This window comes from Lactuca sativa, chromosome 9 (assembly GCF_002870075.4).
Source record: "Lactuca sativa cultivar Salinas chromosome 9, Lsat_Salinas_v11, whole genome shotgun sequence".
NCBI lineage: Eukaryota > Viridiplantae > Streptophyta > Magnoliopsida > Asterales > Asteraceae > Lactuca > Lactuca sativa.
The window spans coordinates 14,495,539-14,519,887 of NC_056631.2; the positions used below are offsets into that span (position 1 = coordinate 14,495,539).

The following is a 24,349-nucleotide window of genomic DNA, read 5'->3' on the forward strand; positions in this document are numbered from 1 at the left end:
ATAATTCTCCATCTTATTAGTTCTTTTCATGGATAGTGTGTCTTGATGGGGGTCTTTAATGACGTTTGTGAGGAGTCGGAGAAAAGTGGGTCTCATTTTAATCCCGCTACATCTAGGAGCTTCAATCATTTTTTAAGCAGGCTGAGTTGACAGATATTCCCCTTGGTGGTCCCTGGTATACTTGGAGTCAGGGGCGGAGGATTGTTAGGGCCAGGAGGGGCTATGGCCCCTCCTATTTTTTTTATTAGAAATAGTCCCTATACTTTGATTTTATACATATTAGGCCCAAAATATAAAATTTTGGCTTTGGCCCCCCCTGTTCACCAATTTTTATACACATTATATTTCCGCCCCCCCCCCCCCCCCCCCCCCCCAAATATATGTTGAAGCTCCGCCACTGCTTGGAGTGATAAATGGGGTTCTAAGTTTAGTAAGTTGGATCGATTTTTAGTCTCTAATGGGTTTTTGGATATTTTACCTCATATATCGGGTACTGTGGGAGAAAAATGCTCATGATCATAGGCCCATTCTTTTATTGGAGCATAGAGGTTATTATAGGTCGGTTCCTTTCCGTGTTTTTTCTTCTTGGTTTTATATAGACGTGTTTGATGAGGTGGTTAGGAATTCTTGGGCTCAAGATCAGGGTCGTATGGAGTCTTCTCATCCTTGGGTTAAATTTAAGAAGAAACTTTAGTTTCTTAAATCTAACATTCGTCTTTGGAATACCACTAGTCGGGTCAGGTTGGGATCTAAACTTATGGAGCTCCAACAAGTGTTAGAATCTATTGATGCAAGCCTTATGGGAGACCGACGAGTCACTATTACTAAAGATATCACAAATTTGGATCATATTACAAACCTAGATTTAGCTCAAAAGGCTAAAATTCAGTGGGGTATTGAGGGTGATGAAAACTCGTGCTATTTTCATGGGTATATAAACCGTAAGAGAAGACCAATGGCGATTCGAGGAGATTTATAGGACGAGGTCTGGACTGACGACCCAATTAGGGTTAAGGAGGAACTTCGTGATCATTTCCAATCTCTTTTCTCTAAGCAGACTGGTCCTCGACCACAGAAGGATCATAGTCATTTTTCCAAGCTGTCAGCTTCTCAGATTCACTTTCTACATGCTCCTTTTACACTAGAGAAAATTAAAAAAGCAGTTTGGGATTTTAGATCGTCTAAAGCTCCTGGACCGAATGCTTTTTCTTTTGGTTTTACTAAACGGTATCAGGATATTTTTGATTTTCTATCTCATTTTTACACCCACTCCTTAATCCCTAAGGGGTGCAATGCATCATTTTTTACTATGATCCCAAAAGTTAGAGACCCGAAGAATGTTAGAGATTTTAGACCAATTAGTTAGATTGGTTTCCAATACAAGATTATTGGTAAAATTCTTGCTAATAGGTTGGCGGAGATTATTAGTAGTGTGGTTAGTATGGAGAAATCTGCATTTATCAAAGGCATACAGATTTTAGATGGCCCTTTTCTCCTTAATGAGATTGTTGCTTGGAGTAAGGCTTCTAAAAATCCTCTTTTGGGTTTCAAAGTGGACTTCGAAAAAGCCTATGATTCTTTATCCTGGGATTACTTGTCACACCCCCAAACCAAGGATGGCGGAAACGTCCGGGGGTGGAGGACTTCATGTAGTATCACAACGAGTATAATAGTGCTCAAAGTAAATACAACCATCATAAATATAATTGAATAAGTTGCACCAAAGTATATGTTTACATGATTCAAATCAATTACAGTATGATGACAAAATTCATTGTTTGACGATTTATCGTCCCATCCTCAAAATACTGTTGGTTTTCCTGTTTCACTGATTTCCTGAGAATACAAGTAGTTTTGAAAAAGTGTCAACAATTAAGTTGGTGAGTTCATAAGAGTTTTGTTTTACGAAGAAACCGTTTTCCTTGTAAAAGCAATAGAGTATGATTTCCATAAAATCCAATATTTTCTTAGTTAAGTGTGGAATGAATGCTCCTATGTTATGCGATAATGAATTCTAGAAGAACCCTTAGATTTCTTCTATGATCACTCAGCGTATATAAGTTATATATAAATTGAGTTAAATGAACTGTTGTAGTCTAACAATTCTAGACGAGATGTAGTGTTAATAGAATCTGTTCCAAAGAAAATCCAATATTTTCCTTATAAAAGTTATGTAGTCCTAAATCCCATGACCGAAAATGAACAAGTATTTTTCCATACTTAAAATAATTCATGTAAGTTTAAATCGACATAAACTCGTTTGATTTAGAAGTAAACCCCTTTTTAAGGTAAAAGTTTCCTTGTAAACTTGAAAGATTGTTAACTACCTATGTGAGTCGCTATAACCATACTATGACTAGAAAGAACTTGCACAATGTTTTTCAGACGTTAGGATACTATGACTCTTGTCACCCGTAGACCTGCCGGTCCCACTGTAGCTAGCAGCAAGGTGTGGGGTGTCAAACCCAATATAGATCTATACACAATTATCACGCTCTCCCTACAAGAGACTCTGGTTATAATTTATAGGAATTTGGATCCCGCACTCGAACGTACGGGTAGAGAATTGCCTCATAACCTAAGTTAACTAGTTTACACATAGTTTGATATTAAAACCTCTTCCGTGGAGGAAGTAAAATCACCTTTTTTGAATAAATTAGTGATACGAATTCCTTAAAATATTACTTATTATAATTTATCACGTGGGATATGAGAAACTCATTTGTTTTGAGGGTAAAACCTTTTTCATGTAGTAAAAATCTATAAACTATGCTCATTGAAGTTTATAATATGTGTTCGGAATGATTGAGCAAACCTTATCATGAACGTCTAAATTTCAGTTTATAATGATAAATTGTCAAGAAAATACATTCAATATTTGGATCTTATTGTTATACACTTTGCTCAACATAATACAAAGTGTTATGAAACGTTATAAGCTGTTAACTAGTTTTTAGCCTTTCAGCACTGTTTTAGAAAAATTATACGAAGTCGAAAACTGAATCCGTAAATTCCAAGAGTTCACAAAATGTGTCTAGTTTATTCATAATTTTTATTATGATTTTGGAAGTCTTTAACTTGTGTTTAAATGTCCATATTCACAGACTGGTCCAGATTTGTTCTTGAAATGATAGGTTGTTTTGTAAAAATCACCATAAATCGTAGAAAAATCGTATCGGGATGTCCAAATAGTCATTTTAAAGGTATAAACCAGAACTATTTGCATCTAATACAGTTTTGAAAGCCAAGTTGACCAAAACAGTCCATGAATGGAGTTAAACTTTCTTGATGAAAGTTGTTGGAAAAGTTTAGTTATGTTCTTGGTGTTTTAACTTGTATCCCCCCCCCCCCCCCCCTTAGAACTTAAGAAAACATGAAAATATAAGGGTATGAACTCACCTTATATGATTCCAGTGGGTGAATGTTGAAGGAGAGAAGTGTTCAACTCAAGAACACTTGGAGGATTGCTTGAAGATTCGAGAATCTAACACCAATGTGATGAAATTTGTGTAAGCAATCTATGATTTTGGGTAGAAGGAAGTGTAATAATCATAAGGATGATGAAAATACTTACCAAAAGTAGAAGGAAAGCCTTGGAAAATGCCTTGGAAATCTCAAAATTGAGAGAGAAGAGTTGAGAGAAAAGTGTTTGATCTTTTGGTGGAAATGAGGGAAAATGAGTGAAGTAAGGAGAGAGAGTGAGTTTTCCCAGCTCTTAGAACGTGAGAATGGATGGAAATGATGATAAAGTACATTGACATGACCTAGATATGGTGGAAGGAGTGTGGCTGGTCATGGAGTGGGTGTGGGTGGTTGTTTGTGTCATAAACTAAAGAAAAGTCAACACTCCACCTCTTGTACTTCACCCACTCTTCTTGGATAAGATTTATCCCCAAAAACGTGATTATTTAATAAATATGGGGCCTTATATGTTAAAATAAAGTTTTAGGTGAAAATCCCGCGTTAAAATAATTAAAAACGGGCCTAAAACGCAAAACTAGTCGAAAACCGGGAAGAAAAAGCTTTTCTGCGAGACCTCTCGGTTCTTGGCCAAGGTTCGGTCCTAAAGCTGCTAGGCGCGAAGGCGAAATGGAGCGAAAGAGTAAGAAGCGAAATAGCCCGAAGGCGAAGGTAGGAAGCGAAGGCTTCAGGTTCGGTTGGTCCGAGGTTCGAGCCCGAGAAGGAGGGTTCGGTCCGAAGGCTAGAGCTCGGTTCGGTCCCTGGTGCATGGTTCGGTTCTTCAGCAGTTCGGTTCCTATAGGGACCTTCGGTTCTAAGAGGGTTCGCCCCTAGAGAGTGGGTTTCGGGTCCTTAAGGCTATTTTTCCCATTTTTACCCCATTTTAAGCGGTTTTTGACCCGGTTAAGGGTCGGGATGGCCCGAAAGACTATAAAAAGTTAAAGGAACTTTTGAGAGAGATTTGGGGGAAATTTCACATACTAGGAGAGATTTTTCATACTTAAAGAGATTTGGGAGAGATTTCACATACTTGGAGAGATTTGGGAGAGATTTCACATTCTTGGAGAGATTTGGGAGATATTTCACATTCTTGGAGAGATTTGGGAGAGATTTCACATTCTTGGAGAGATTTCTCATACAGAGAGAGATTTGGGAGAGATTTCACATTCTTGGAGAGATTTGGGAGAGATTCTAAATAGAGAGAGATAGAGTGAAAACGATTGAGAGAGGTTTCATGTGTGACATTTGTGAGTGTCCGGCTTCGCAACGCAAGGTCCGTAATCCCCGTTAAGCCATGTTTAAGGATCTTACACACTCCCGATGAGTATGCAAATTTGTTTTATCGGTTTGGTTCATTACTTAATGCAGTTTTAGGTTAATGAAATCTAGATATACGAACTTTTCAATTGATGATTTCTCATTAGCATAGCGAGTTGTATAGTAATTACCTAACGTAAGCCCTAGTACCCAATGGTTAATTGATTCGACCGGTTTAACTTGTTGACTTTAGTTGACTTTGACTTGACCGTAAATTGACGGTTGTCACATTACTTAATGAAGATAATGCATATTATGGGGTTTGGTTCTCTATGGTGTTCTTCAATTTTGGAGATGCTTTCCTCTGCTACAGTTTCGATCCTTGTGAATGGTTCTCCTTCTCAGGAGTTTCATATGTTTAAAGGTTTAAGGCAAGGTGATCCTCTTTCTCCTTTTCTATTCGTATTGGCCATGGAGGGGTTACATGTGGCCTTAATTTGGGATCAGATGGTCAATATGTATAAGGGGATTTTCATAATATGTATAGCCATTTCTCACCTTCTTTATGTTGATGATGTAGTCTTGATGACAAAGTGGGATCGGGAGAATGCGCTCCATATTGTTCGTATTCTTCGTTGTTTTTTTAGCCTCGGGTTTGAAAATCAACTTACTCAAAAGTAAGTTGTTTGGTGTAGGGGTTTGTGCAAACCAGGCCTCTTCTACGGCTAACTGTATGGGTTGTACTTCGGGCACCTTCCCTTTTACTCATTTGAGGAGTTCCTGTTGGGCAAAACATGTCCAAAGTTGAGTCTTAGGATCGTATTATGGACAAGGTTGCAGAAATCGATATTAATCGGCGATTAATCGTGGATTAATCGCTTAACGTTCTCCAATCGTCGATGATTAGGGTATTAATCGGAAATTTAGGATTAATCGGGTTTTGCGGGATTAATCGGTCTTGGCGGGATTAACCGATCAACAAAAGTAAAAATAATAAAATAGTAAAAAAAAATAATTCAAAAATTGAAAAAAAATTCAAAAAACAAACTTTTTTTTACTCCAAAATTTTCAAATTTTCAAATATTATACCAAAATGTTCATATTTTCGTATTTTCAATTTTTCAAATTTTCAAATTACAAAATTTCTTATTTTCTAATTTTGAAGTACATGTTTTTCTTAAGATATATTAATATTTGATTAATTTAAATATTTTATTAATAATCTATGGTCCCCTATTAATCCTCGCAAAGACCGATTAATCTCTTAACACCAGTTGACCGTCGAGCTACCGTCGATCGATTTTTACAATCTTGATTATGAATCGTTTCCGAAGCAGATTGGTGGGTTGGAAGGCAAATCACCTTTCTTTTAGGGGGCGGCTAACTTTGATTAAGTCAGTTTTGGGGTTTATTGGTAATTACTGGATGTCCATTTACCTTGTTTCTTTAACGATCATAAATAATTTGGAGAGATTAAGAGCTTCTTTCCTGTGGGGAGCTGATTTGGATGATTGTCGCATGCATTGGATTCGGGAGGATATGGTTCTTGCTTCTAGAGATGTTGGAGGATTGGGGGTTGGTAGTCTCTTTGCCTTTAACAGGGCTTTACTTCTTCGTTGGAAGTGGCGCTTCTTCCACAACCAGATATTGTTATGGTTCGGGGTGGTAAACACTTTATATGGATTGGGTGACCTCTCTACCCCTTTGATCCTGAGGAGAGCTTGGGTAGGTTCTTAGAATGGTACTACAAGGATGATAGTTAATCTTAAAGATTGGGGTTTTGATTTTCATACTTTATCTCTTATTAGAATTGGAGATGGGGCTTATACTTCCTTTTGGCATGATACTTGGAAGGGTGATAAACCCTTTGTTGTTTCTTTCCATAGAGGGTTCGCATTGGATAATCATTGTATATCTAATGTCAAAGATTGTTTTTAATTGGTTGGGATATGGATAAGCTCAGACGTATTCCAAGAGAAGGTATTGAAAAGTCTCGGTGGGATTCTTTCTTGGATTTGATGCATGATGTTCAGCTTCGTCCTGTTCCGGATGGGCTAGGTTCGTCTCTTGATATTTCCGACTCTTTTTTAGTTTCACCTGCTCGTTGTGCTTTGGATAGTGGCTTTCTCCTCGGGAGATATGGTTACTAGATGGAATAATTGGGTTTCCATTAAACTCAATATTCTCATTTCGAGAGTTCAATTAAAGAGTATTCCTACGAGAGAGAGATTATCTTCCACATGTATTATGGTGTCCTCAATTATGTGTTCGGTTTGTTCTTGTATAGTGGAGACTATTGACCATGTTTTTTCTAGTTGCTCAAAGTTGATTGATATTTGGGCCAGAATTGCTATTTAGTGGGATGTTTGTCTTCCAGCTCAGATTTCGATGCAGTCACTAATCACTTGGTCGGATGTAATCACTTTACTTGGTTAGCCCTTCAGAATTGAGCTAAAAGGATGTTTTAAACCATAATATTAAAGTTGAAGGATGTTTTAAACCATAATATTATAGAACTAGTAGGATGCCCATGCTCCGCATGGGATGAAAGGATATCAGATGCTTCGCATGGGACATGGAACGGAAGGATATCAGATTTTGATTAATTGTTAGATGGGTAATAAGTTGGAATTTATTACATTTTTAGGACATAATAAATGGCCGGGATGGTTGGATGTGCAAATATCTTATTTAGTTTTTATTACTTTACAAAAAATGTCAAGATAACCCATTTGAATAATTATACCCAAACGACATTATTGTTCAGAACAACAAAAGAGTAACTAACACCCAAATATTAAAAAATGACTTGATAAGCATCCCATCATTTCTAACTTTTAGTCGAATATGCCACTTACAAAGACTAATAAATTTATTTTGTTTCAAATATCAATTTTCCATCCAGTTGTCCTCCTAATCATGCCACCTAGAAAATCAACATCTAGGACAAGTCCATAAAAGAAAAAATTAATTAGGGGAATTAGCAACTACATTCACCAATTTTGTACTATTTTCTTCATTCGAATATGGTGACTTTGTTTCAAAAAATGACAGACCTTAATAGCAAAAAATAATAATAATAATAATAAAATAAAAAAAGAACTAAATAGTAAAATGTAAAATAAACCGAATAATAAATAAGAAAAGACAACCATTTAGAAGAATTAAACGAACCACAGACTTCAGATCCAAATTTCCACTAAACCCCTTTAAAATCATAACTTCAGCTGCAAATATTTCGTCAACCTCTGCTAGCTCCTGTGAAAGTTGATCATTGTCATGTGTCATCATGTTAAAACTACGTATTTTATAAACCTGTGAAATCTTGACATTTGAGTTGGGATTCTCATCCATACATACCTTTGTAATACCTCCTTAATCACCTCTAACAAAGCTTTTCTAAACCGATCAAGAATGGATCGTGTTCTTGATTAAGAAAAACAGAGAAATGTATATGAGAAAGATTATCACCAACTGATTACTAAATCGCACAACAATACAAACATGCTCATACCTTTCAATGCCTGAATAACTTGTTCCTAGAAATAACTTATCATCAAAACTTATCACATCTGTCAATGGTCATATTAGATATACTTACATCTAGATAATATAGAGCTATAATATATAAATAAAAGAAATGAGTTGAATAAGCATAAGCAAAAAATACATAAATGGTAGATTATACTAGCCATTTTTGGAGAAAAAAGTAATAAATGCCCCCAATTCAAAAAGATGAAAATGGGATTGGATCCCATACCTGTTTCCCCATTTTTAAGAGTTGTTCCCATGAATTACTTCCTTAGCATCTTTGCAATCAGGTATATGCATTACAAAAAACCCATGAATTACTTCCTTAGCATCTTTGCAATCAGGTATATGCATTACAAAAAACCAAGTTTTTTAAAGTATTTCTTCCTAGTATTAGTCCTCTCAGTAAGTAATAAGCAAGATATCAGGATATAAAGCAGTCAAAGTTACCTGTCTCGAACCAAATAACATGGGGAAGTAAGTCATTCATCATCAATTGAATATTCTTTGTCACATAGGTCAGCTTGCATTTTCCTACAGTTAATAGAAACCAAACAATATTTCAGTTTATTGATTTCATAAAAGAGGTTAAAAAGATAACATTAAACACTAAGTGAGCACAAAATTAAGATTCCTATAAGATATGAATAATGGATTTGAATAAAAATTCAAAAACTTGGTTCAGGAATTTTATCGAACAGTTGGCATGCATCATCAAATTTACTTTCAAACCTCAAAACTAACTGGGTGGGTATAGTTGAATTGTATTCTTGAGGTACGATGGAGGTGACTCAGGTACGTTGAACAGACGCCCATATTCCCTTCACAATAATAATTGGGTGTTCAGATTATTACTACTTTGTACATATTGATAATTGTTGTATGTTGCGCTTAATCAATAAGAAAATATGTTTCAGACATCACTTTAGAATGCCTGGTAGAGAAATTTAAATCAATTTATAAAGATTTAAACAAACGTACCTTCAAGCATCACCTTATCTGAAGTAACTCTACAAACATGAATCGGTATTGATGAAGCAATCGATGGCAGAATAAAAGAAGATTAATCAATTTCAAATTTTATACCTTGTTAATATCTTGGTCAAAATAAATGGAAGCCAATCGATTTTAAGGGGAAAAGAGAAGCAGTTGGCAAGGCAAATGGGATGATTGATTTTATACCTTGTATAGTGTATGTCGTCTCCTCCTTTCTAAGGACCACATAGCAACACGCAACAACGGAAAAGCTAAACATGGGTGGGGAATGCACCTATTGTCGGTGGGAATTAGAATTGCTTTTCCTTCCCGTGGGGATTAACGCTTCCCAATGACGAAGTTGGAAAAGGAGTAGGATAGAGTGAAGGCGGTGTCAGAAGAGCCATGATTAACTTCATCTGCATCAACCCGAACTAACGCCTTGTCACGAGTTCTAATTAAGGAGAGAAATAAGAGGATACGGAGGGAAAGTGAGGGGTGTCGAAGGAAAATCGTATTTCCGAGTTTCATTAATGAAAGGAAAGTGAGGGAGGGGAAGGATTTTGGAGTCATATTTTCCTTCCAAAATTTTCTCCCAAATTGAGCAGATTTGGGAAGAAAGTGAGAGGGAAGGAAAATTTTATGCTTTATTTGCTTTTTCCTTCTAACTCGGGAACACAAAAACTTAAAATTTTCCTTCCATTTCCTTTCATTTCCTTCGAATTCGGGAACACGAAATAATGAATATTTTCCTTCACCTCCCTTTCTTTCCGTCAAAATTTTCCTTCCCTTTTTTTTAATGAATTTACAAAAAAAACTTGGGAACAAGGCGTAAAGGCTTCGCAGATCCCCTTTTTGCACTTCAAGATCATAGAGAGAAACGACCATTGGTTAGCATACGTACATGGAGATGGTAGATTTCGGTAGCTTTTGCTGCCCTCCATAATCCGATTAGAGCGAAAGTAGATGATGGTTCAATCGATTTCGAAAAGTCGCAGTATGGAAAAGAAATCGATAGAAGAAGCGGAGGTGGAAGAACAGATGGAAGATAAATTGACTAAGACAGGGGGCGTTATTGCATGTTATAACGGCCCAAACACCGCCCCACCTCCCCGTTATTGCACGTTATTAGTTTCCACGTTATATTTCGTTACCACCACCACGGCCTTTAACGCCGTTTTTTTTTTTTCTTAAAACACATGAGTGGGCGTTGCCCACTCCGACCAGTCTAAGAAAGGCGGTGGCGAACTGTGACAACCTCAAATTTATTTCCGTTACAAATCTCATTTTCACTAACGGAATGCGTCACTATACGTTATTTTATGTAATATTTGGAATCGTCAATAACTGAATATCTAATTATATGCATGTCTTGATATTATCATAAGAAATGTAACTCGTATGTGTTAAACACGTTTAACCTAATAGAGTTATATTACTTTTTCAACCACTTCACCCGGGTAAAAAGTTTTAACCCAGTTAACTTTAAACATCGGGTAGCCGTGTATCGGGTGCGATACCCGAGGCATATGAAATGAGTGTGCACAACATTTGAACACTCTTTCACCATACAATCACTCTCTCTCACTACTTTCTCTCTCTAGACTCGAAATCGACCCCAATTCCGCTAATTTCCGACTTCCAAACGTAAGTACTCATCCTCTAACTTAATCTAGACATACTTCATTGAATTTAGAAGCCAAAATCATAGAAATCAAGGACCAAAAAGGAGTTTACGGCCTAAGAAGCTCCTTAGGCCGTAAACCCCCAAAATCATGCCAAAGACCATGTTTTTCCTTCTTTTAAGCTAGTATACTAATTAAGGCATATATCTAGAAGAGTTTGGACACTAAAACACAAGAAATTGATGCCTAAAAAGGAGTTTACGGCCCAGGCTTGTGCTTAGGCCGTAAACACCTCAAACACCCCACAAATCTTTGTTTAAAGCCCCAAAAACTCATCTAGGGTGTTTGGTAATTTGGACTTGACAACAAGGAAGGCTTAAATGCATCAAACAACTTCATTTGAACACAAAAAGAGGAGTTTACGGCCAAGGCTAAGCTTGGGCCGTAAACACCCATGTTTTTGTGTCAAACAAGTCCCTAAACCACTCCAATGCATGTAAGGAATTTAGCTAAGACCTTTGGGGGTGTGTTGTACCATTAAACTTCACATTTTGAGGCCAAATGAAGAGTTTACGGCCAAGGATATTCTTGGGCCGTAAACTCCCCAAATTTCATGCCAAGTTGTCCCAAAACTCATTATAGGGCCTTCTAGGATTTATCTAAGGTGAATGAGACCATGTTTTTGATGGGTTTTGGTCATAAGACATCCTATGTGCTCATACAAACCCTAATGCTTGGATCTAGGTTTCTCTATTGTACATGCTTTGAATCCAAGACTATAAACCCTAATTCTATCATATGGAAATCAGAATTCACATGTAAATAGGTTTAAGAACATACCTTGATTGTTATATAGCAATAACAATCCAATTCCTCCTTGAATTGACCTTGGAAAGCTGAGAGTCACAAGTGTCACTCCTCTAATGGCTTACAAACACCATAAGCAAGTGGAGAAGGTATAAAGAGAGAGGAAGGAGGTTAGAATTCGTCCTTGAGACCTCTAGGGAAGGGTTAGACGAATTCCTAAGCCCTAGGGGGTTTATATAGGTGTAAAGATTAGGGTTTTAGTCCTTATCCTTATCTAGTTGTTTGCCCACCAAGCAACCATAAGATAAGTCTTAGAAACCCTTATCCTAGTCAAATTCTAAGTGATTATCACTTCAAATTCGTCCACCATATATATAAGATAATTCTTACCTTATTTTGTAACTATCACATAATTACAATTCAGCCCCTCTAGTTTAATTAATTACACTTGATCACAAAATTAATTCTTAATTAATTATTGACCAATATTAATTAAACAAATATGATTTCTCCTTTAATATATTATTCTTATAACATATTAATAAATCATAATAACCTCTCTCTCTTTATTTATTTCTCCAATCAAGTTGCTTTGGTGAAGGCAACCCAAAAGGACCATGCACCATCGGGTCAAGTACATACCAAAATAGTTATGGACTTAGACACTAATCCAACAGTTGTACCATTAAAACATACATCTTGAAGGACTTAATGGAGTTTACGGCCCAATAACAAGTCTTGGCCGTAAACTCCCCAAAAATGTCACAAATTAGAAGTTAAATCCCTCCATTTTGGTCCAAAACACATACCATTAAAGTAAGGAAGTGAAATAAGGCCTTAAACATACATTTTGGAGTACCACATGAGTTTACGGCCAAGCCTAGGGGGCTTACGGCCGTAAACTCCCAAAGGGTGGCCTTTTAGGCCATAAACTCTAAGGGAGTGAGCTCATGGACCTTCCCGTAAATCATTCATGGCCTTGTACCACTCCCGGGAACCCTTTCTAGGCTATAAAACCCCGAAAACGATGCTAGAATGCCCAAATACTATAATGAAAAGCATAAGATGATTAACTTCTTGTAAAATACATATTTCATATGACATTAGGGTCCTAAAAGGTGCTCAAGTGGTTATTTGGTACCAAACGCTCAATCGACACTTTTACCCGATTTACCCTATTCACCCGATTTCCGCGATTTCAGGTGAGTTCATACCCCTTTAATGAACCTTTCAAATGTTTTAAATGTTTTAGGGGGGAGATACAAGTTGCTTATAAATGTTTATGTAAAGTTTTGCAGAACGATTTCCGCGTTACAAGGATTAATCACATGTGATTCACTACCCTTAGTTCAAATCACATGTGATTTGTCCCTATGCCTTATAAACGGGTTTTACATTTTCAAACTATTTTTAAACAGTAAGCCAGATTTTAAATGTTCTTTTGGAAAAATACTTTTATTAAATCAATTTACTTATAAAATGTAACCACTCTGATATATTTATATAAGTAAGACTTGGAGGACTTAGGACCGATATCTCGCCTTATTTCCTGTTCTTGTTTGATTGTGGGCTTAGGGTAGTAGTTATCTGTCCAACTGTCGTTGATTTCTTAGTTATATAACATGTATATCAGTAAGGGATACGAATATTACTGCTTTCACTTAATACTAAAGTCATTACATGTCAAGAACCATCCACACTAAGTTAACTATAATAGGTATAGTTAATGTTGTTACTACTACTACTCGCTAAAGTCACTACTCTTTACAATATAATACTCACTACTACCAGATAATACCCTAGTAAGAGAATACACTATGATCAATACTAAAAGATTACTACACTATAACAAAAGAGAAAACACTAAACAAACAATAATATACGAACCCACTACGAGATACTCTATTCGTTACCCACTACGCCCGGAGTTTTCCGATAGGAAGACGACACTACATGTATAGATCTATACGGAGCAGACGCTATTACATCCCGACTGTTAATTTCAGTCCGCGCCGTGCAGGCCCAGGGATGCCACTACTTCACTATACTGTGCATGACCGGGATGGTTATGGGATCCTCTATTATCCTCACTATTAGTATATACAAGGAATGCACTATAACTACACTAAATTACTACACTAAATGCTAAACTGCATCCCGAAGTGAGTAAGTATCTACCACTAAAAGAAGCTTGCACCTCTATCACTGATTACAGGCTTGACCCATTCTATCACAATTATTATTTGGAGATTTTCCAATATACGTTTACAATAAACTGTTTCAAAGAAATGAAGAATGCATACTTTTCACAGATTGTCACTTACAATGTATTTTCTGGAAAAATATGGGATTTTTCTAAGTTTCTACTACTTAAGAATATAAATGACACATTTTTCGCACTAATGATTTGTATACAAAAACTCACACTATACTCTTATGAACTCACCAGCTTTATGTTGATATTCGTTTTCAAAATAACTTGTATCTTCAGGTCAAAGATAGACAGGTACAGACGCAGCATTTTTGGAGAAGGTGGAGCACACAAGACCCATCTCTTATTTTTGATTTACTTTTGGGTGATTGTTAAACATTACAAAGCACACTTGTAATTAAATTCACTATGTAATGCAATGGTTGTATGTTTCTTGTTTCTACTATTATGCAATTGTGATGATAATGTACACTACGTCATCCACCCCGAAACGTATTCCGCCGTTATCGGTTTTGGGGTGTGACAGATTGGTATCAGAGCATTGTTTATAGTGAATCAAGTATATCAACCTATAAAAGATATACGAACTATAAACACTTCGGGACTAAAACACTCTGACCAAGAATATATACTGTTAAGTATCTAAAAGATCTAACTAAGTATATATATACACACATCACTATAAAACACAGGAATCGGTATTGTCCTAGAACAAAACGAAAGTATTAAGATTGTTGGGTAGCACAATTGGGTTTAGAGACATATAGTCACATTCAGGATGATGTAGCCTGATCAACTACGTTTTCCTGAGAGTGACTAGCATGTGCCTAAGTTTGGTTGTGATGTTGCAACAAGTCTAAAACTTACCAACAATACCACAATAACGCTACCATAAGAATACTATAGGAGTATTCTGTATCTCTAGATTATACGTATGTGTTAACAAAAAGGGTCGTTACTAGTAGGACAATAGTTGCTAAGTGGATACACCACGATTACATGTGATTAGGGCGCTATAGACTCAGAATCTGCAGCCTTTGCTTCATTCCCTGTTCTTGTTTGATTGGGGGTCTGGAGTTAGGGTGGTTTATTCGAAGGACTATCTTGCTTCGGTTACATGTAATCGGTATGCACTATGCAAGTATTGGGTCAACTAGTAATGATCCTTCCTATAAGTATCTTAGAATAGTACGTCTATTAATCTTCTTTTCCCCCCTTTCTCGCATAGATAGCATGGCTGGCTTCCACCTACCCGGTGATCCGTACTTTCCGAACCAGGGCAATGGAGGATGGCTCGAAGAGGAGTCAGACGACGATCACCTTATTCCTTTGGATGATCATCATGCTGAAGGCTTCTCGGATAGCTCGAGCTCCGAGCCAGAAGTCAATAACCAACCTCCTGAAGCCCCGAACCCTAACCCCCGACCGGCATTTCAGGGCCCCACTCCTATGTGGGCAGTATCCTTGCATCAATGGAGCGAGGAGCAGGGTCAGCCCTTGCCTTACAATGGAGACCGAAGCTTCTACAACATAAGCGAAGGAGGATCGGCGGATCGGGTTCTGCCCATCATGATCCGAAGGATTGCCAGGAATGTTGAGCAAAGTCAAGCTGCTATTGGTCGAGTTGTAGAAGTGGATGCCAACTCAAACCTCAACACTGTTCGCATCCGCCAACTCGAAGAAGCCATGGACAGGACAAGGAGGACCAACGAGGCTCTGCAGCATCAGCTGGCTGCATCCCGAGCTGAAGTTAGGGAACTCCGAGCACGCCAAAGGACTCATGATCGACACCTTCAAGAAGTTATGCGTCAACTAGCGGATCTGAGGATTCGCCCAACAAGCAACCGTCGCCAGTAGAAGACATCTAGTTACCTCGCTCTTTTGTTTAAAGGATTAGCCTTTTATCTCTATGTTCCGTAGGTCTCTTGTCTGTAAACATTCCTAGTTTAAAAGTACTCTAGTTGAACCTCTAAATTGCCAACATTTTCTCTATGGTATGATGTAAGACCTACTGCTAGGTCAATTTTCATGAATTTGTGTTGCATCATTAATACCAGTATATTGGCAGTTGATTTCTCTATTGCTATAACTCTTACCCTGATCTTGGATTATGTTGATTTAATCCACGAAACACTCTATTCATATTCACAATAGGCTCTTACTATTGCTATCATTTCTATGATCTTCCAGTGAAGGATGCCTCCACGAAAGCGTCCCAGCAGAGGAAGACCCGCAACTCAAACCCCTCCTCCACCACCTCCTCCTCCTCAGTTCGATCCAATGTTGTTCCAAACGGCTGTGACTGCGGCTGTAACAGCAGCCATGGCCCAAATGAACTCGGGTGATGCGAGCGGTGGGAATTCTAGATTTGGTGAAGTCCACCAACGAGTGCAGGGATGCACTTATAAGGACTTCATGAATTGTAAACCTGCTTTCTTTGATGGTACCGGAGGAATTCTGGCATTGTCCCAATGGTTCGAAAGAACCGAAGTTGTATTCGAGATGTGCTCTTGTCCCGAAGAGAGCAAAATCAAGTTCGCTACTGCTACCCTCACTAACAGGGCTTTGTCATGGTGGAATGGCCATGTCAACGCACTCTCCTTGGTCACAGCCAATGCCATGGGCTGGGACACTCTAAAAGACCTTATGAGAGGAGAGTACTGCCCTAGGGGCGAAGTTCAGAAGCTTGAGGAAGAACTCTGGAACCTCAAGATGAAGGGGACCGACATAACGGCTTATACGGCCAGGTTTTGCGACTTGGCGGCTATGTGTCCCAACATGATCCCCTCTGAAAGCAAGAAGATTGAACGATACATCTGGGGTTTAGTGCCCCCGTATCGAGGAAATGTTCTGGCCTCACGCCCTACCACTTTCGACAGCGCCAAGGAATTGGCTCAAAGTCTGATCAACCACGAAATCTCCTCCACTCCAGCAACAACAACCACAACAACCACTGCACCATCCGGATCATCTGATAGAAAAAGGAAACGATGGGATAAGAAGAAAGGCAAGAAAACTCAAACCGCCTCCAAGGATCAGCAAATTGTGGCGGTCCATGCTGCCACCACCCCAGCCACACCAGCTGCTCCAGCCCCACCGAAGGCTTACAGTGGAAACTTGCCTAAGTGTCCCAAGTGCCCTTTTCACCACAACGGTCCTTGCCGTGAATTGCAGTGTTCCAACTGCGGACGAAAGGGCCATACTGTCCGATTTTGCAAGGCCCCTCCCAAACCTATCACACAGGTTCCAGGTACGGGAGTGACCCCAACTTGTTATGGCTGCGGTGAAGCGGACCATTTTAAGAAGAACTGTCCGAAGGCTGCAAATGCTGGGGGAACTGGAAGGTTACTTGCTATCGGTCACAATGAAGCGGTAGCCTATCCCACGGTGGTCACGGGTACGTTTCTTCTCAACAACTCTTATGCCTGTGTCTTATTCGATAGTGGTGCAGAAAGAAGCTTCATAAATCAAAACTTTAAACACTTACTCAAACAAACCCCGCAACCACTAAAGGAAACATTCGTCGTAGAAATGGCTAATGGGAAGACAGAAAACTCTAATGAAATCTATATAGGTTGTACTCTCACGTTAGATGATCACCCCTTTTTAATCGATCTTATACCAGTCTCAATCAAAAATTTCGATGTCATTGTTGGTATGGATTGGCTAAGCCTTCACTACGCCGATATCCTATGCTCCGAGAAAGCCATTCGCCTGAACTTTCCGAATCGAGAGACCCTATTTATATACGGGGATAAGCCAAGTACAAGCCTTCGTATCATCTCTAGTATCCAGGCTCAGAAATACTTGCGCAAGGAATATCGTGCCTTTCTTGCTCACGTTGTCGACACTAACCAGAAATCGAAAGATCCAAAAGACATTCCTGTAGTATGCGATTTTCCTGATGTCTTCCCGGAGGATCTTCCAGGCCTACCTCCCAAACGACAGGTCGAATTCAGAATCGACCTAATCCCAGGAGCTACCCCCGTAGCTAAGTCGCCCTACCGTCTAGCGCCCGCCGAAATGCAAGAACTATCCGGTCAACTCAACGAACTTCTCAGCAAGGGCTTTATAAGACCGAGCTTCTCACCTTGGGGAGCTCCGGTCTTGTTCGTGAAGAAAAAGGATGGGTCGTTTCGGATGTGCATCGATTATAGAGAACTCAATAAACTCACGATCAAAAATCGCTATCCTCTCCCTCGTATCGACGACCTATTCGATCAACTCCAAGGAGCAAGTTACTTCTCCAAGATTGATCTTAGATTGGGGTACCATGAGTTATGGGTGCTTGAGGAAGATGTTCCAAAGACAGCCTTCCGAACCCGCTACGGGCATTTTGAGTTCATAGTGATGCCCTTTGGACTGACTAACGCCCCCGCAGTATTCATGGACTTGATGAATAGGGTATGTCGTCCATATCTAGATCAGTTCGTCATCGTCTTTATTGACGACATACTCGTCTACTCTCGGAGCGAGGAAGAGCACGGAAATCACTTACGATTAGTCCTGGAAACCCTGCGATCCGAGAAGTTGTATGCGAAGTTCTCTAAGTGCGAGTTTTAGATCCGAAGAGTTGAATTCTTGGGGCACGTGGTCAGTGAAGACGGAATCCACGTGGACCCCTCCAAAATCAAAGCTATTGAGAACTGGTCGGCACCAAAGACGCCTACGGAAATTCGTCAATTTCTAGGCCTCGCTGGCTACTACCGCCGATTCATCCGAAATTTCTCTCGGATTGCGAAACCTCTCACCATGCTAACACAGAAGGGCGTATCATTCGACTGGGAAGAGAAACAGGAGAAGGCATTTCAGACCCTGAAGCGAGCCCTATGCACCGCACCAGTATTATCCCTTCCCGAGGGGACAGAAGATTTCGTCGTATACTGTGATGCATCCAATCAGGGGCTCGGTTGTGTCTTGATGCAACGAGGCAAGGTTATCGCCTATGCCTCGAGACAGCTAAAGAACCATGAAGTGAACTACACTACTCACGACCTCGAGTTAGGAGCGGTCGTCTTCGCATTAAAAATCTGGAGACACTACTTGTATGGGACGAAGAGCGTGGTGTACACTGATCATAAAAGCCTCCAACATATACTAAACCAAAAAGAACTCAACATGAGACAGCGTCGATGGGTCGAGTTACTTAACGATTACGACTGTGAAATTAGATATCATCCGGGGAAGGCCAACGTAGTAGCTGACGCCCTGAGCAGAAAGGAATATTCCGGACGAAGGACCAAGTCGTTGACAATGACTATACATTCACATCTATCCACGCAGATCAAAGAGGCTCAGCTGGAAGCCTTAAAGCCTGGAAACGTGACGGGAGAATCCCTGCGCGGAATGGATAAAAATCTGGAGGTTAAGGGTGACGGAGCCTATTACCTTATGGACCGAATCTGGACTCCACGCCATGGAGGTTTCAGAGATTTGGTTATGAGGGAAGCACACAACACTCGTTACTCCGTCCACCCGGGTTCAGATAAGATGTATCTGGATCTCAAAAAGCTATACCGGTGGCCGAACATGAAAGCGGAGATTGCTACCTTTGTAAGTAAGTGCCTTACTTGCGCGAAGGTCAAAGTAGAATGTCAAAAGCCATCAGGACTCCTACAACAACCGAAAATACCAGAATGGAAGTGGGAGCGAATCACAATGGACTTTATCACCAAGCTGCCCAAGACAGCAGGTGGATTAGATACCATTTGGGTCATCGTTGACAGGTTGACCAAGTCTGCCCACTTTCTACCCATCAAGGAGACGGACAAGATGGAAAAGCTCACTAGGACTTATATAAGAGAAATAGTGCGATTGCATGGCGTCCCTATATCTATTATATCAGACAGAGATAGTAGATTCACCTCTAGATTTTGGCAATCATTGCAAGAAGCACTAGGAACGAGGTTGGACATGAGTACAACCTACCATCCGCAGACTGACGGACAAAGTGAGAGGACGATCCAAACCTTAGAAGACATGCTACGAGCTTGTGTGATCGACTTCGGGAAATCGTGGGATACACACTTGCCTCTTGTGGAGTTTTCCTACAACAATAGTTATCATACGAGCATCAAGGCAGCTCCATTCGAAGCCCTCTACGGTCGGAAGTGCAGATCCCCTTTGTGCTGGGCCGAGGTGGGAGACACTCAGTTAGCTAAAGGACGAGTTCCCGACAGCGCCCTCACTGGTCCGGAGATCATTCGAGAGACGACCGAAAAGATTGTACAAATACGTGAACGACTAAAAGCCGCCAGGGATCGACAGAAAAGCTACGCCGACAAACGAAGAAAACCCTTGGAATTCCAGGTGGGAGACCGGGTCCTTCTGAAGGTCTCGCCTTGGAAAGGCACGATACGCTTCGGGAAGCGTGGAAAGTTAAACCCAAGGTACATAGGGCCTTTTGAGATTCTTGCCAGAATCGACCCTGTAGCTTACAAACTAAACTTACCCCGCGAGCTAAGTAACATACATCCTACTTTCCACGTCTCAAACTTGAAGAAATGTCTGTCTGACGAGACTCTCGTGATCCCCCTCGACGAGATCGAGATCAAAGAGAGCCTCAACTTCGTGGAAGAACCTGCGGAGGTTTTGGATCGTGAAGTAAAACGGACAAAACAAAGCTGCATCCCAATTGTGAAGGTTCGGTGGAACGCCAAGCGAGGACCGGAATTCACTTGGGAGCGCGAAGATCAAATGAAACTCAAATATCCTCATCTCTTTGCTTAGTAGTATTGTAATAACGTAGCTGTGTGTATTCTAAATTTCGGGACGAAATTCCCCTAACGGGGGGATGATGTGACAACCCCAAATTTATTCCCGTTACAAATCCCATTTTCACTAACGGAATGCGTCACTATACGTTATTTTATGTAATATTTGGAATCGTCAATAACTGAATATCTAATTATATGCATGTCTTGATATTATCATAAGAAATGTAACTCGTATGTGTTAAACCCGTTTAACCTAATAGAGTTATATTACTTTTTCAACCACTTCACCCGGGTAAAAAGTTTTAACCCAGTTAACTTTAAACATCGGGTAGCCGTGTATCGGGTGCGATACCCGAGGCATATGAAATGAGTGTGCACAACATTTGAACACTCTTTCACCATACAATCACTCTCTCTCACTACTTTCTCTCTCTAGACTCGAAATCGACCCCAATTCCGCTAATTTCCGACTTCCAAACGTAAGTACTCATCCTCTAACTTAATCTAGACATACTTCATTGAATTTAGAAGCCAAAATCATAGAAATCAAGGACCAAAAAGGAGTTTACGGCCTAAGAAGCTCCTTAGGCCGTAAACCCCCAAAATCATGCCAAAGACCATGTTTTTCCTTCTTTTAAGCTAGTATACTAATTAAGGCATATATCTAGAAGAGTTTGGACACTAAAACACAAGAAATTGATGCCTAAAAAGGAGTTTACGGCCCAGGCTTGTGCTTAGGCCGTAAACACCTCAAACACCCCACAAATCTTTGTTTAAAGCCCCAAAAACTCATCTAGGGTGTTTGGTAATTTGGACTTGACAACAAGGAAGGCTTAAATGCATCAAACAACTTCATTTGAACACAAAAAGAGGAGTTTACGGCCAAGGCTAAGCTTGGGCCATAAACACCCATGTTTTTGTGTCAAACAAGTCCCTAAACCACTCCAATGCATGTAAGGAATTTAGCTAAGACCTTTGGGGGTGTGTTGTACCATTAAACTTCACATTTTGAGGCCAAATGAAGAGTTTACGGCCAAGGATATTCTTGGGCCGTAAACTCCCCAAATTTCATGCCAAGTTGTCCCAAAACTCATTATAGGGCCTTCTAGGATTTATCTAAGGTGAATGAGACCATGTTGTTGATGGGTTTTGGTCATAAGACATCCTATGTGCTCATACAAACCCTAATGCTTGGATCTAGGTTTCTCTATTGTACATGCTTTGAATCCAAGACTATAAACCCTAATTCTATCATATGGAAATCAGAATTCACATGTAAATAGGTTTAAGAACATACCTTGATTGTTATATAGCAATAACAATCCAATTCCTCCTTGAATTGACCTTGGAAAGCTGAGAGTCACAAGTGTCACTCCTCTAATGGCTTACAAACACCATAAGCAAGTGGAGAAGGTATAAAGAGAGAGGATGGAGGTTAGAATTCGTCCTTGAGACCTCTTGGGAAGGGTTAGACGAATTCCTAAGCCCTAGGGGGTTTATATAGGTGTAAAGATTAGGGTTTTAGTCCTTATCCTTATCTAGTTGCTTGCCCACCAAGCAACCATGAGATAAGTCTTAGAAACCCTTATCCTAGTCAAATTCTAAGTGATTATCACTTCAAATTCGTCCACCATATATATAAGATAATTCTTAACTTATTTTGTAACTATCACATAATTACAATTCAGCCCCTCTAGTTTAATTAATTACACTTGATCACAAAATTAATTCTTAATTAATTATTGACCAATATTAATTAAACAAATATGATTTCTCCTTTAATATATTATTCTTATAACATATTAATAAATCATAATAACCTCTCTCTCTTTATTTATTTCTCCAATCAAGTTGCTTTGGTGAAGGCAACCCAAAAGGACCATGCACCATCGGGTCAAGTACATACCAAAATAGTTATGGACTTAGACACTAATCCAACAGTTGTACCATTAAAACATACATCTTGAAGGACTTAATGGAGTTTACGGCCCAATAACAAGTCTTGGCCGTAAACTCCCCAAAAATGTCACAAATTAGAAGTTAAATCCCTCCATTTTGGTCCAAAACACATACCATTAAAGTAAGGAAGTGAAATAAGGCCTTAAACATACATTTTGGAGTACCACATGAGTTTACGGCCAAGCCTAGGGGGCTTACGGCCGTAAACTCCCAAAGGGTGGCCTTTTAGGCCATAAACTCTAAGGGAGTGAGCTCATGGACCCTCCCGTAAATCATTCATGGCCTTGTACCACTCCCGGGAACCCTTTCTAGGCTATAAAACCCCGAAAACGATGCTAGAATGCCCAAATACTATAATGAAAAGCATAAGATGATTAACTTCTTGTAAAATACATATTTCATATGACATTAGGGTCCTAAAAGGTGCTCAAGTGGTTATTTGGTACCAAACGCTCAATCGACACTTTTACCCGATTTACCCGATTCACCCGATTTCCGCGATTTCAGGTGAGTTTATACCCCTTTAATGAACCTTTCAAATGTTTTAAATGTTTTAGGGGGGAGATACAAGTTGCTTATAAATGTTTATGTAAAGTTTTGCAGAACGATTTCCGCGTTACAAGGATTAATCACATGTGATTCACTACCCTTAGTTCAAATCACATGTGATTTGTCCCTATGCCTTATAAACGGGTTTTACATTTTCAAACTATTTTTAAACAGTAAGCCAGATTTTAAATGTTCTTTTGGAAAAATACTTTTATTAAATCAATTTACTTATAAAATGTAACCACTCTGATATATTTATATAAGTAAGACTTGGAGGACTTAGGACCGATATCTCGCCTTATTTCCTGTTCTTGTTTGATTGTGGGCTTAGGGTAGTAGTTATCTGTCTGACTGTCGTTGATTTCTTAGTTATATAACATGTATATCAGTATGGGATACGAATATTACTGCTTTCACTTAATACTAAAGTCATTACATGTCAAGAACCATCCACACTAAGTTAACTATAATAGGTATAGTTAATGTTGTTACTACTACTACTCGCTAAAGTCACTACTCTTTACAATATAATACTCACTACTACCAGATAATACCCTAGTAAGAGAATACACTATGATCAATACTAAAAGATTACTACACTATAACAAAAGAGAAAACACTAAACAAACAATAATATACGAACCCACTACGAGATACTCTATTCGTTACCCACTACGCCCGGAGTTTTCTGATAGGAAGACGACACTACATGTATAGATCTATACGGGGCAGACGCTATTACATCCCGACTGTTAATTTCAGTCCGCGCCGTGCAGGCCCAGGGATGCCACTACTTCACTATACTGTGCATGACCGGGATGGTTATGGGATCCTCTATTATCCTCACTATTAGTATATACAAGGAATGCACTATAACTACACTAAATTACTACACTAAATGCTAAACTGCATCCCGAAGTGAGTAAGTATCTACCACTAAAAGAAGCTTGCACCTCTATCACTGATTACAGGCTTGACCCATTCTATCACAATTATTATTTGGAGATTTTCCAATATACGTTTACAATAAACTGTTTCAAAGAAATGAAGAATGCATACTTTTCACAGATTGTCACTTACAATGTATTTTCTGGAAAAATATGGGATTTTTCTAAGTTTCTACTACTTAAGAATATAAATGACACATTTTTCGCACTAATGATTTGTATACAAAAACTCACACTAAACTCTTATGAACTCACCAACTTTATGTTGATATTCATTTTCAAAATAACTTGTATCTTCAGGTCAAAGATAGA

At 39.2% G+C, this 24,349-nt stretch overlaps 1 long non-coding RNA gene across 6 annotated transcripts; it reads right to left on the reverse strand.

The window, feature by feature from the left end:
• Positions 1-7,708: 7,708 nt before the first annotated feature.
• On the reverse strand, positions 7,709-9,667 carry LOC122195956 (uncharacterized). Of its 6 annotated transcripts, none has more exons than XR_006187101.2 (6): positions 9,430-9,667; positions 9,229-9,257; positions 8,980-9,068; positions 8,231-8,781; positions 8,077-8,142; positions 7,709-7,974 (listed from the first exon to the last, which is right to left on the reverse strand). It is a non-coding gene; the product is annotated as an uncharacterized LOC122195956 (long non-coding RNA). The 6 variants fall into 6 exon arrangements; XR_006187102.2 differs by having other exon boundaries at positions 9,334-9,667; XR_006187104.2 differs by having other exon boundaries at positions 8,231-8,525; positions 8,698-8,781; positions 9,229-9,667.
• Positions 9,668-24,349: the final 14,682 nt, after the last annotated feature.